Source organism: Schistocerca gregaria, chromosome 1 (assembly GCF_023897955.1).
Source record: "Schistocerca gregaria isolate iqSchGreg1 chromosome 1, iqSchGreg1.2, whole genome shotgun sequence".
Lineage (NCBI taxonomy): Eukaryota > Metazoa > Arthropoda > Insecta > Orthoptera > Acrididae > Schistocerca > Schistocerca gregaria.
The window spans coordinates 121,553,745-121,567,670 of NC_064920.1; the positions used below are offsets into that span (position 1 = coordinate 121,553,745).

A 13,926-nucleotide genomic window follows, 5' to 3' on the forward strand; every position below is an offset into this window, starting at 1 on the left:
CACGCTCATGAAATTAAGGAAGTTAAAAGATGTGTTTGACAGATGCAGCCTTATATAATTGACCTAATTATAAATAAAAAATAATCAAAGTAAAATATTATACATAGTAATATCAAAGATAGACTTTAGCATTGCAATAAAAAAATTATGACCTAAATTTATTTGCTCCATGGAATTTGGAACCTCCTGAATCTTTTGCTGGATACATTTCATTTGAAATCCAGAGTAGCTCCTTCTGCAACCGAACTTAGCACAGCATTCTTTTTAAAAAAGGAAAACGCCTTCCCCACGCACTGAACATGTCTCACGCCAAAGACAATGAGGATACAGACTTGTAGTGTCCTTCTTCACTGAACAATCTGGGCTGGCACCACATGTCGTGGTGTCGACGGAAGAGTAAGGGACCAAAGGAAGGTTGATATCTCTAAACGCAGCACGTGGCAAGGTTTTTGTATGTCCATCCTTTTGACAGGAGGTCTTGGGGTCGTTTACTGTCTTGAAAAAATTAGACGCTTACACCTGTCCTTATGATTTTATTTATTTTGTAGCTACCAGATCCGGCGCTCCAATGCGCCATCTTCAGGCTGAACTTTATGCTGAAGGGGTTGACACGATCCCTATTTATACCGCATCAGTAGCCGACATAACTAGCTATGCAGACTATCTGAAAACTTTGGAGTCAGCACTCCACCTCCAACTTGATGGTTGGAGTGCTGACACCAAAGTTTTCAGATAGTCTGCGTAACCAGTTATGTTGGCTACTGATGCGATATACATAGCGATCGTATCAACCCGTTCGGCACAACTACAGCCTAAAGATGGCGCATAGGAGCGCCGAAACTGGTAGCTACAAAAAAATAAAATAAAATCGTAAGGACGGCTGCAGGCGTTTTATTTTCCCCAACAAGGCAAGGTAGTCGCTGCAAGCCGCATCGAGGAATGAGCGACACCACCGGAGCCAAGCCCACCACTCTTCCACCTACGGCCGAGCGCAGTATCCTCATCGCCATCCAGCAAACCAGCAGTGTGATCAGTGTATCAGCCATAACTCTGAGTGACAGACTTGTATTTTGTTTCTATCAAGTGATACGTTAATCGCAGAGACTGTTGTGAATACTCATAACATTCCTGAGGTAATGGATTGTACGAAGCTAAGAAAATCTGTAATGAAGTGAGGAAGTCTGCAAGGGTTGCTTCACCAACAGTACAGCAGGATCACATGGTAGACCAATATCAGCGAGCATTGTAAGTAACTGTAAGTCTATTAAGAAAAGGTGCGTCGGTCAAAAATGTATGTAGCTTATGTACAGACTAAAATAGCAGAATATGTAAGCTGAGAGCGCTGCATACCGCTGATGGTGCTTAATAAACCGATATTAATGATTGATGCCAACCATCACAAAACATTCATTAGGAGTAGGAGGAGGAGGAGATTAGTGTTTAACGTCCCGTCGACAACGAGATCATTAGAGACGGAGCGCAAGCTCGGGTGAGGGAAGGATGAGGAAGGAAATCGGCCGTGCCCTTTCAAAGGATCCATCCCGGGATTTCCCTGGAGCGATTTAGGGAAATCACGGAAAACCTAAATCAGGATGGCCGGAGACGGGATTGAACCGTCGTCCTCCGGATTGCGAGTCCAGTGTGCTAACCACTGCGCCACCTCGCTCGGTTCCTTCATTAGGTCATGACCGATTTCGTTCGTTAGAAAATAATGAAGTTGCATGGTTTTTCCAGCATCATAATACAGCGGTCTGGTCGTTTTGTATAATGCTGAGTCCAAATTTGGAAGTGAGAGTCACATAAACATTCTGTCGACCACCTGGCGAAAGCTTGGTGAACAGCAAGTGCTTGTGATACGGTATGCTGCGTGCACTAGGCTATAGAGTTCATTCTCAGTCCATATTATGCGCGCAGTAGACCGTTCTTTCCATCCAGTATGTCCTAAAATTATTTATCGCCTTCACCGCCGATAGTAGTGTCTTCAGGGAATCATATCATTGATAACCTTTCACCCAGTATCTTAATTCCACTCTCGAACGTTTCTTTTATTTCCGACATTGTTTCATCGATGTATAGACTGAACAGTAAGGATGAAAGACTGCATTCCTACCTTAGAGCCTCTTTGACCTGAGCACTTCGCTCTTTCCGTTCCATCTTGGCTCTTGTACACGGTGGGGCAAATAAAAGTGACCCAGAGAGCAGAGTTCCAGGGTACAAAGCAATACAGTAGAGAAAGGAAATGCAGAACTAATCTGACTATAGCAGATGCTGAAAGTGACTCTTTTGGGCCCTGGTCAACAAGCTGCTTAAGGCGGACCGAAGGTGGACTGCTGGAATTGCTGCAGCCTCATCCGAAATGTTCTGCTGCAGTTCTTGAAGATTATGAGGGTTGTTGTGATACATCTTAGACTTTCCACACAAAGCGAAGGCACACCGACAGATCACGTGACCTGTGTGGGCAGCTAGGGCCGCTACCAGACTGACCACTGCTAACAACTCTCTCAGGCGTGAAGACTGTGTAAAGCTCGGCCGGCTGTATGGGCAGTTGCTCGATCCTGTTGGAAGTAACTGTAGGTCGTTTCCTGCTCCGTTGATGGTGCCACAATTTCACATCCAAACGTATCCACACGTCCGGGACACTTTTATTTCCCCACTCTGTACTTATTGTGTACCACTAGCCTTTCCCTATGGCTCTCTCCCATTTTTCTCCGAATTTCAAACACACTGCACGATTTTGCGTTGTCAGGTGCCTTTGGTAGGTCGATAAATTCAATGAATTTGTCTTGCATTTCCTCAGTTCTATCTTTGGTATCAAGCGCAACGATAGAACTACCTGTCTGATGGCTTTCCCTGATTGCAATCTAACCACCCCTCTAGTTTCTTTTCCATTATACGGAAATACGGAACATATTATACCGTATATCTCCGAGTCCTAGATGACATTTTTCTGTCCAAAATTTCCTGCCCAGAAGTAGTGGGTCGATGTGTATTCGCGGTATGTGATATTGCGCTTTTCTTTTCTTATCGAATGGAAACTTGAGCTTCCATTAAGCTGAAACCATACTTTTGCCACGCCCACCGCTTTAACCTTGAACGTACTGATGTACTTTGAGCATTGTTGTACGATAGCAGGAAGTGTTTGCTGCATTATTTTGTCATTTGTTGTTTGACATCGGAAATCCCACTTCTCAACTGAGTGGTAAACTGTGTAATGGGTCGTGGTGTGGAACAGTGTGGTTCAACATCAAATTTTTTAGAAAGATGCAAGCGTTATTATAACGCAAATCTCCTAATAATGGTTTTGGCATGCACAAGCAACAAACAATTGTGAGGCTTAGAGGAAGTATAGAGTTACAGTAGTCAGAGAACGGAGGCGGCGAAAGAGCAAAGGACCTCTGAAAAATGGGAATCCGATTAGGACAGCTTTCAGTGGCTCACAGAGTGAAAGTTTCGAAAATACTGAAGTCGAGAAATGTAAAGAAGGAATTGCAGTTTCCCCCAATTTCACACGAAATGAAGCACTTGGACTAGCACAGGAAGACGGTGTTCAGTTTAAAGCCAGCTCTATGTGATGTACAAAGATAGTCCGACGTGTGTTGCAATGTCGGTTATCCGTTGCTCAGCGCCTTCCGGGATGTTGGAGATGTTGGTCGAGTATCACCGACACGCTGGAAGACAGAGAAAGGAACATGTTTACCTCATAAGGTAAACCGGAAATGCTGACGACACTTCTGTTTGCTTCGACGTGCCTCTCAGTACAACAACTGAAGAGAAAGGCATCAAAAGCGTATCGGTTGAGTCTGCGGGGAATGAGAAATTGCAAATCACTGTGATGTAGTGTGTGCCTGCCGATGGAACGAAGATGCTACCCTACGACATCCTGAATCGTAAAACTATGACAAAAGAAAAGCTGCCGCCTGGCGTCATATTTCGTTCCAAAGGAGAAGGATGGATTACCAGTGGGTTGGTTGCAGAATGGCTCTGTACAGCCTGGAACAGGGGGCTATGTGCTCTTTTGTAGATTCGTGGGATGTTCATTCATAGTGCTTTCAAGCGGCATCTGACACCAGCAGTCAAGGCAGTAATCCTGAAATTAAAGACATATTTTGTCGTCATTACACAAGGCATGACATCGCAACTAAAAGTATTATATGTGGTGGTGAATACGCCACTTGGTGACCATCTGATGTAGTTACATAGCAACTTGGTTACTTCAAAGCGGCCAAGCTGTGACGCCAACTGGGAACATGATGAAGCCTTCACTATCTTCAAACTGCATCAGCAGTGAAGATCTTTAAGGAGTGCTGTGTAAGAAATGGATTATATGGGAGTGAAGACGATCTACTATGAGAGGAAATGCAAACCATGACAGTGGTAGTGAAACTGGAGATTCTGTGGACCATCCCAGTTAGGAGGACTAACGAGGAAACACTCCCAAGTGCCAATAAACGGTCTTGATGAAACCTGGCGAGCGTGTACACGGGACAAAATAATGCAGTACATGTTTTTTGTTTGTGCCCAAATTCAATTGTAAGCAGTAAAACACACCCCAAAAGAAAATTTGGAATATTATGTTCGGAGGGAATATCTTCGAAACGATAATATATAAAAAATGTTTCTCATATAAAAATTTATATATAATCAACATTCTTGGAAACTGTGTAATACAATTTTGTAATACTGTGAAATTTTGAAAAATACTCCACCACCATCGATTAATTCTGAAAAATGAAAGCTTTTGTTACAACATAAATTAAAGAAGATTTGAGGCTATATACATACATGTGTACTAAAGCTGGTTTCTGGAATACCATTTTTGAAAAATGAGCTGTATACAATACGCTGTTGGACTATTTTCAACACATGTAATTAAAATATCTAAACATTCGTTATTAATCTGATTGTTTATTTCAGTTGTATTTGTTTTGAACTGTTATTTTACGTTTGACATTCATTTTTTGTTTTTGTAGTTCACCATTTGACATATGTGTGTTTTATTAACTGAAAATAAAAAGTAACTCATTATTATGATAACAAAATAAACACAATAATGTCATTCTGTAAATAAATGTTTGAAAAGTAACGTTTTCTTACACACTGTACAGAATATGAACTTAATTTCTCCACATAATACACCTGACGGAGAACGCAATATAAAATAAAATTCAGCGGCAATTCAAATTGCCGCATGTGATACTCTAAATATCCTAGTTTATATCAGCCATATTTCAGTACATTGGTAAGCCTTGGTGAAAAGAATTGATAATGTACCAGTGACTGCAGAGTAATTGTATTGTTTCTGAAGTGAGGATTGAAATCAAAATCATTCATCAAGAGAATCTTGTCACACAGTTGTTCCAGCATCGAAAGCGTTATACTGCTCACAACTGTACCTGTGTCCTGGAGCCCTTTGGATTCACCAGACGAAGAAGTTCTTCATCCTTGAATATAATGCTATGTACGGTTCTTTCACACGAAGAGCCCAAAGATTTAACAATAACACATAGGTTTCTACCTCACTGGAAAAGAAAACATCTTTCAAATACCTTTTACCCTTGTCAGACGATTGTTTACCACATTTCTGCGCTCTTAGAAGGACGTTCGTGGCTTCTAAAAGAGATTCCCGACTTCTCGGCCGTAAGCCACTTTATTTCTTTCAAAACTATCAAAAGGCAACGGTTCAGTGTTGTTGTTGTTGTGGTATTCAGTCCTGAGACTGGTTTGATGAAGCTGTCCATGCTACTCTATATTGTGCAAGCCACTTCATCTCCCAGTACCTACTGCTTAATGTATTCATCTCTTGGTCCTCCTCTACGATTTTTACCCTCCACGCTGCCTTCCAGTACTAAATTGGTGATCCCTTGATACCTCAGAACATGTGCTACCAACCGATCCCTTCTTCGAGTTAAGTTGTGCCACAAACTCCTCTTCTCCCCAATTCTATTCAATACCTCCTCATTAGTTATGTGATCTACCCATCTAATCTTCAGCATTCTTCTGTAGCACCACATTTCGAAAGCTTCTATTCTCTTCTTGTCTAAACTATTTATCGTCCATGTTCCACTTCCATACACGGCTACACTCCATACAAATACTTTCAGAAACGACTTGCTGGCACTTAAATCAAAACTCGATGTTAACCAATTTCTCTTTTCAGAAACGCTTTCCTTGCCATTGCCAGTCTACATTTTATATCCTCTCTACTTCGACCAGTTTAAGTGTCTCACATCCTAATCTAATTCCCGCAGCATCACCCGACTTAATTCGACTACATTCCATTATCCTCGTTTTGCTTATGTTGTTGTTCATCTTATACCCTCCTTTCAACACACTGTCCATTCCGTTCAACTGCTCTTCCAAGTCCTTTGCTGTCTCTGACAGAATTACAATGACACCGGCGAACCTCAAAGTTTTTTTTCTTCTCCATGGATTTTAATACCTACTCCGAACTTTTCTTTCGTTTCCTTTACTAACTGCTATATTCTTCTTGAAGTCTGAGGGTATTTCGCCTGTTTCATACATCTTACTCACCAGATGGTAGAGTTTTGTCAGGACTGGCTCTCCCAAGGCTGTCAGTAGTTCTACTGGAATGTTGTCTGCTCCCGGGGCCTTGTTTCGACTCAGGTCTTTCAATGCTCTGTCAAACTCTTCACACGGTATCTTATCTCCCATTTCGTCTTCATCTACATCCTCTTCCATTTCCATAATATTGTCCTCAAGAACATCGCCCCTGTATAAACCTTTTATATACTCCTTCCACCTTTCTGCTTTCCCTTCTTTGCTTAGAACTGGGTTTCCATCAAAGCTCTTGAAATCCATGCACGTGATTCTCTTTTCTCCAAAAGTCTCCTTAATTTTCCAGTAGGCAGTATCTATCCCACCCCTCATGAGATAAGCCCCTACATCCTTACATTTGTCCCCTAGCCATCCCTGCTTAGCCATTTTGCACTACCTGTCGATCTCATTTTTGCGACGTTTGTATTCCGGTTCAGTGTTAAAAGACCGTTTTGACCACCTTACACGTGAACAAGAAACTTGTTCATCTGGTGATCCGGAAAGGCTTCACCGCGCTGGTATAGTTGTGAGCTGTATACCGCTTTCGATGCTGGAAGAACTGTGTGAGACGATTTTCAGACCTCGTTTTGCTTAATGATTTTGCTGTCAATCTCTGTTTGGTGTATAATCACTTCTTTTAGCCAAAGGCTTACCAGTGTACTGAAATATGCCTGATATAAACCAGAATATTTAGAGTATCAACTGTGTCAATTTGAAATCCAGCTGAATTTTTATTTATATTGCTTTCTCCGTCACGTACATTATGTGGAGAAATTTCGTTCATATTGTGTTCATGTTTCAAACATTTAGTTAGAGATTATCATTACTGTAATGATTTTGTATCATAATAATGAGTTACTTATTATTTTCAGTGAACAAAACAGAAGTGCATGAAATGCAAAATTAAAAAAAAAATGAATGTAAAGTGTAAAACAACAATGTAGAAATTTAAAACAAATATAAGTAAAATAAATAACTAGACTAGTAATAAATGTTTCGGTATTTTAATCACAGGTATTGAAAGGACTCTGACAGCACAATGTGAACAGCTTATTTTCCAAAAATAATATTTCAGGAACCAACTTTATTACATATGAATTTACGTGCTTGGAATCTTCTTTAATTTACGTTGTAAAAAAGTTTCTCTTTTGTAAATTATTTAATTTAAGTGAGATATTTTGCAAAATTTTACATTACTACAGAATTCGATTTATAGTTTCCAAGAACGTTAATTACATATCAACTTTTATATGAGAAACCTTTTTTCTGTATATTACCGTTTCGAAGATGTTCTCTCCAAACTCAATATGCCAAATTACCTTTCGAGTCGCGTTTTACCTCTTACAAGTGAAACTGGACAGAAACAAAAAAGTACGTATTGCATTATTTTGTTCCTTCTACACACCTCCAGATTTTATCTAGATCGTTTATCCACACTTGAGTATGTTTCCTTGTAAGTGGCATCTGTGTGTGACTAAGGGACGTCTTTATCACATTTTATTTTCTGTGTACCGGTACTTTTAATGTCGCCTTCAGTTGCCTGTAATAAGCTCACCAATTGTAAGTTTTGAAAATTAACCTAGTATGTGTATGCATGTTTGCTCTGTAATAAGTTGTTCGACAGTGGTAGGTCGTCTTGCATTCAGCATAACTAGACGACACGTTTCCCAGTTAAACTGCAACGGGACGGAAAATGAATGTAAGATGGCGAGCTTCCAGGGCAGAACGGAGCCTCGTATACATCTGTCAGAGCGTTAACTGTTGGCTTTACTTGCTGCTGCCCGTAGATTCACTGTGCAACGTTTACGTTTCTTCCTCGGTAGTAGGCTAAATTTCGCTTTCCTGTACAAACAGAGAGCGAGTGTACATAGCTGTCAGGCGATGGCTCACGTTTCCCTAGAGCAGCACACCTGCACCTGTTTCATTAAAAAAAATAAAAAAATAAAGAGAATAATGGAAAAATGAAAGAAACAGCCTGAGAATAAAAAAAACTGTTTGTAGAGCACAGACGAGGGGGCCATGGAGACTTTAATTGGGAACGTGATCAAATTACGCGAAAGCGGAAAAGTTGCTGTTTGACTTGTGTCTTGTTAATTGAGCACATTAATTAGACTCGTGGCTGGCTCCTGTTCCAGCCAACTCCAGAGTTGCTCTGGATAGAGGCTGGATTAATCACAGCCTGCGCGGGTATTCAAGTACCTTCTATCCACGCTTCCCAAACAGGCAGCATTCAACACTGCCGGCTAAGATTGACATCCTCGGTCTTCATCATATTATACCGCTATACATAATTTTCAGCCCAGTCACTTTCATAGAGATGACTAATTTTCTCCAGTAGCCCTCGTTTGTAGTCCATGTTGTCGGGGAAATGAGGCACAGAATTCGTGCAGACCTATATCGATAAGCACAGTGGTGCAGGAAGTTAGTGCACGAAACAGAGTTGCTCTTTATACATCACTCAGGTATCTTCACTGATGCTGTTAACAGGACTGCATGGTGAAGTTTCCACATCTTAAGGTACATTTGTTATAGAGCATCAGATAAAGCTGAACAAAACTATCCTCAGCGTCATACAGTGACAACTGTCCAGATATGCAAAGATCGGTTTCTTAGCATAAATATTCACACCGAAGCTCATTTCAAGAACACGGATAAAAATTATGTCTTAAGAAAGAAGGCATAACAACAGCAAAAGATTGTAAATTGAAAAGAAGCTATGAGACGAATATGAATAAAAATAAAGTAGGATTAATACAGTGTAGGGATATTAAGTCAGGCGATGGATGGTAGCAGAATTAGATTAGGCAACTGAGACCTTACGAATAGTAGATGAGTTTTGCTGTTCAGATAGGAGAGAAAAGTACATAAGTCTCAGATAAAATATAAACTGTAGACTGGCAACAGCAAGAAAGTCTTTCCCGAAAAGGATATACATCTTATCATTGACAATAAAAGAAGGGTTATAACGTAGTTTCTAAAAATACTTGTTTTGAGTGTAGGCTAATATGCAAGTGAATCGTGGAGAGAACGGAATACAAGCATTCGACATGTCATGCTACAGTAAAATGCTGAAAATTAGATAAATAAATCCGATATAATGGACAAATTCCTTAAAAAAGCTTTATGGGAAACTTGTCTACTAGAACGGATTTGACACGTCACGTCCTGCACATCAAGGAATCGTAAATCTGACAGTGGAAGGAAGTTAAGGTAGGAGCAGAATAAATAATTTATAAGAGGCGACCAGAGGTTGTCTTTAGCAGAGAGGTTCAAATGGATTTAGGACGTAGTAATTGTGGATATATGAAGAAAGCTGCACAACATACACTGAAGCGCCAAAGAAACTGGTATAGCCATGTGTATTCAAATACAGACATATGTAAACAGGAAGAATAGGGCGTTGCGGTCAGTAACGCCTATATGAAACAAGTGTCTGGCGCAGTGGTTAGATGGGTTACTGCTGCTGGAGCGGCAGGTAATCAAGATTTAAGAGAGTTTGAACATGGTGTCATAGTCAGCGCAAGAGCGATGGGACACAGTATCTTCGACGTAGCGGTGAAGTGGGGATTTTCCGTACGACCATTTTTCTAGTGTACCGTGAATGTCAGGCATACGGTGAAACATCAAATATCCGACATCGCTGCAACCGGAAAAAGGTCCTGCAAGAAGGGGACCAACGACGACTGAAAAGAATCGTTCAGCGTGACGGAAGTACAACCCTTCCGCAAATTGCTGCAGATTTCGATGCTGGGCCATCAACAAGTGTCAGCGTGCGAACCATTCAACGAAACATCATCGATATGGGCTTTCGGAGCCGAAGGCACACTCGCGAACTCTTGATAACTTTACGACACAAAGTTTTACTCCTCGCCTGGGCCCGCCAACAGCGACATTGGATGTTGATGAGTGAACAGATGTTACAATGAAACGAATACCCCTAGCTGCATACAGGCGTTGATATAAGTCAACGGGGACAGTTTAGAATGTATGCCCCGACCGGGACTCGAACCCGTGATCTTCTGCTTACATGGCAGATTTTCCAGCCATCTGAGCCACAGGGGATATTACGACTGCAGGGACTTATCTCTGGAACGCCTTCCGTGAGACCCACATTCCCAATTTATTGTCCTGCACTATATTCATAGTCCCCTGCCCATTATACTCATTACTCGCGGCTTTTGCTGATTCCCGTAAGAGTTCGGGCACTGTTTGTGGGTCCGCACAGAAGAAGATTGTCATATGGCCGGTGAGCCTTATATATAAAAGACTAACCGGGCATTTGACCATCTTCTTTTGAATATACCGGGTGATCAAAAAGTCCGTAGAAATTTGAAAACTGAATAAATCACGGAATAATGTAGATAGAGAGGTACAAATTGACACACATGCTTGGAATGACATGGGGTTTTATTAGAATCAAAAAAATACAAACGTTCAAAAAATGTCCGACAATGGCGCTTCATCTGATCAGAATAGCAATAATTAGTATCACAAAGTAAGACAAAGCAAAGATGATGTTCTTTACAGGAAATGCTCAATATGGCCACCATCATTCCTCAACAATAGCTGTAGTCGAGGAATAATGTTGTGAACAGCACTGTAAAGCATTTCCGGAGTTATGGTGAGGCATTGACGTCGGATGTTGTCTTTCAGCATCCCTAAAGATGTCGGTAGATCACGATACACTTGCGACTTCAGGTAACCCCAAAGCCAATAATCGCACGGACTGAGGTCTGGGGACCTGGCAGGCCAAGCATGACGAAAGTGGCGGCTGTGCACATGATCATCACCAAACGACGCGCTCAAGAGATCTTTCACGCGTGTAGCAATATGGGGTGTTTTTTTTTTTGTTCTAATAAAACCCCATGTCATTCCAAGCATGTGTGTCAATTTTTACCTCTTTGTCTACTTTATTCCGTGGTTTATTAAGTTTCCAAATTTATACTGACTTTTTGATCACCCGGTATATATATACCACTGTAGAATATATATATATATATATATATATATATATATATATATATATATGAAAAGATGTTGCCTGGTCGGACGAGTCTCGTTTCAATTTGTATCGAGTGGATGGACGTGTGCGCGTATGAAGACAACCTCATGAATCCATGGTCGCTGCATAGCAGAAGGGCCTGTTCAAGCTGGTGGAGGCTCTGTAATGGCGACGAACACATTGCTCCCAAAGAGAGGCCAGTTTGTTGATACCACCACTGTAGAATGTTTGTTGACGGATCCACACCTCTGCTTGCAACGCTTCATCACCACCGAAGTGAAGTCCTCGAATGTGTTCTTTAGTTTCTGAAACAGATGAAAATCGGATGAAACCAAGTCGGGACCGTATGGAGGACGATCAATGGCTGTGAACCCAGGGCGTCGGATTTTGCAGATGTCGCAGCTCTCGCGTCTGGTCTTGCATTATCATGCTGAAAGAGAGGCTGCTCCATCCACATGTGGACGAGCTCTTCGAAATCGAATGTCGATTACTGGACGCTGTTTTTCATGCTACGATATAGTTAAGTTACACACCACCATGTTACACGGTGCAATTCGGAGCCGTTAAGCGGCGGAGGGTTGCATATGCATACACATTAAGAATAAAAATATAGAATGTTAATAACGTTTGTTTTATTCAAAAAATTTTAAGAATTTGCAAATAAAACATTCGAAGACAGTACTTTTCAACACGATCTCGTTGATAACTGCATCGCCTGCTACAATTCTAAGGTTCCTATTAGCATTGTGCAGAAGAGCGTTAAAGGGGTGTAGGACGTAAAACGGGCCGAGTTGGAGCACGAGAGCCACCACTGGACATTTTAATTTCCACCGTCTGTACTTTTACAAATAAATTCATAAAACTTTCGCATCATGAGCAGGCAGGATTCAGGATTCATACTCATAGCAGTGGAAATTCAAAAAGGTAACAAAACAATTATTTTTACATGTGAAATGTCATAATTTTTTCCATTACTATTGGTTGCATTTGTTGCTGTAGGTACACTTTTCTTCATAAGGAAGAGAGATTCTGAGATAAATTTTGCACAGCATACAAACCATGCATACGGATTATGAAACTCTAGATTTTTCCAAATCTATCAAAAACTGTGGTAAATATTGAGATAGTTAATTATAAAATTTCAGTTTTTTTCTAACCATGAAGTTTAAATGTACCAGCTCAGTCATTTTTTCATAAATTAAATAAATTCTAGAGTTTCATACACCAGTAAATATGGTTCGTGTGCTGTGCAAAATTCGTCGACAAATCTCTCTTAATTATGAGGAAAAGTGTACCTACAGCAACAAATGCAGCCAACAGTAAGTGGAAAAATGATGACATTTCACATGAAAAAAAAATATTTTGTGGTGTTTTTGAACTTCCGCTGCTATCAGATCAGTGTCAATCCTGAATCATTCCTGGTCATGCTGACAAAGTTTTATCAAGTTATTTGTAAAAGAATAGATAGTGGAAATTGACGTGTTTCGTGATGCCTCTCCTGCTACAACTCGGCACGTTTCACGTCATAACACCCTTTAGCGATCAACATGAGCAGCAAGGGCTCCAACGAACTTCATGGAAGCACAGCCGAAGTTACTTCTACATCGGTAGATGACTGCCCAACCAAGATAACATGGTAGGTGCTCTCTATCGAAAAATTCTGAATGCAGTCACAAAATTCGCTTGATACTCCATCCGATTATACTTTGAATAATAAGCGCAGTTGTGGTACTGATTGAGAGTCAGATGCTTTTCGGAAATCGAAATATATGGTCTAGCTGTCTGCCTTGAACCATGGCTTTCAGTTCGTCATCTGACAAAAGAGCCTGCTGGCTCTCCATGTTTTTGGAATCCTTGCTGACAGGCGTCGAGGAGATCATTCTGTTGACGATAACTCATTACGTTTGAGATCATAATACGTTCTAAGATTCTACAACAAACTGATGTCATCATTAGTGGCCGGTAGTTTTCTGGCTTCTGCTATTCTTCTTGTAGAAGGGATGACCTGTGCTTACTTCCTTCCAACTTTTGGGCGTGTTTCCAGAATGAGATTTTCACTCTGCAGCGGACTGTGCGCTGATATGAAACTTCCTGGCAGATTAAAACTGTGTGCCCGACCGAGACTCGAACTCGGGACCCTTGCCTTTCGGGGGCAAGTGCTCTACCATCTGAGCCACCGGAGCACTACTGACACCCGGTACTCACAGCCGTACTTCTGCCAGTATGTCGTCTCCTACCTTCCAAACTTTACAGACGCTCTCCTGCGAACCTTGCGGAACTAGCACTTCTGAAAGAAAGGATATAGCGGAGACATGGCTTAGCCACAGCCTAGGGGATGTTTCCAGAATGAGTGTGAAAATCCCATTCTG

The 13,926-nt window shown here is 41.1% G+C and overlaps 1 non-coding gene across 1 annotated transcript; it reads right to left on the reverse strand.

Moving 5' to 3' along the window:
• Positions 1–1,593: 1,593 nt before the first annotated feature.
• Positions 1,594–1,666, reverse strand: Trnaa-cgc (transfer RNA alanine (anticodon CGC)). The gene has a single exon. It is a non-coding gene; the product is annotated as a tRNA-Ala (tRNA).
• Positions 1,667–13,926: the final 12,260 nt, after the last annotated feature.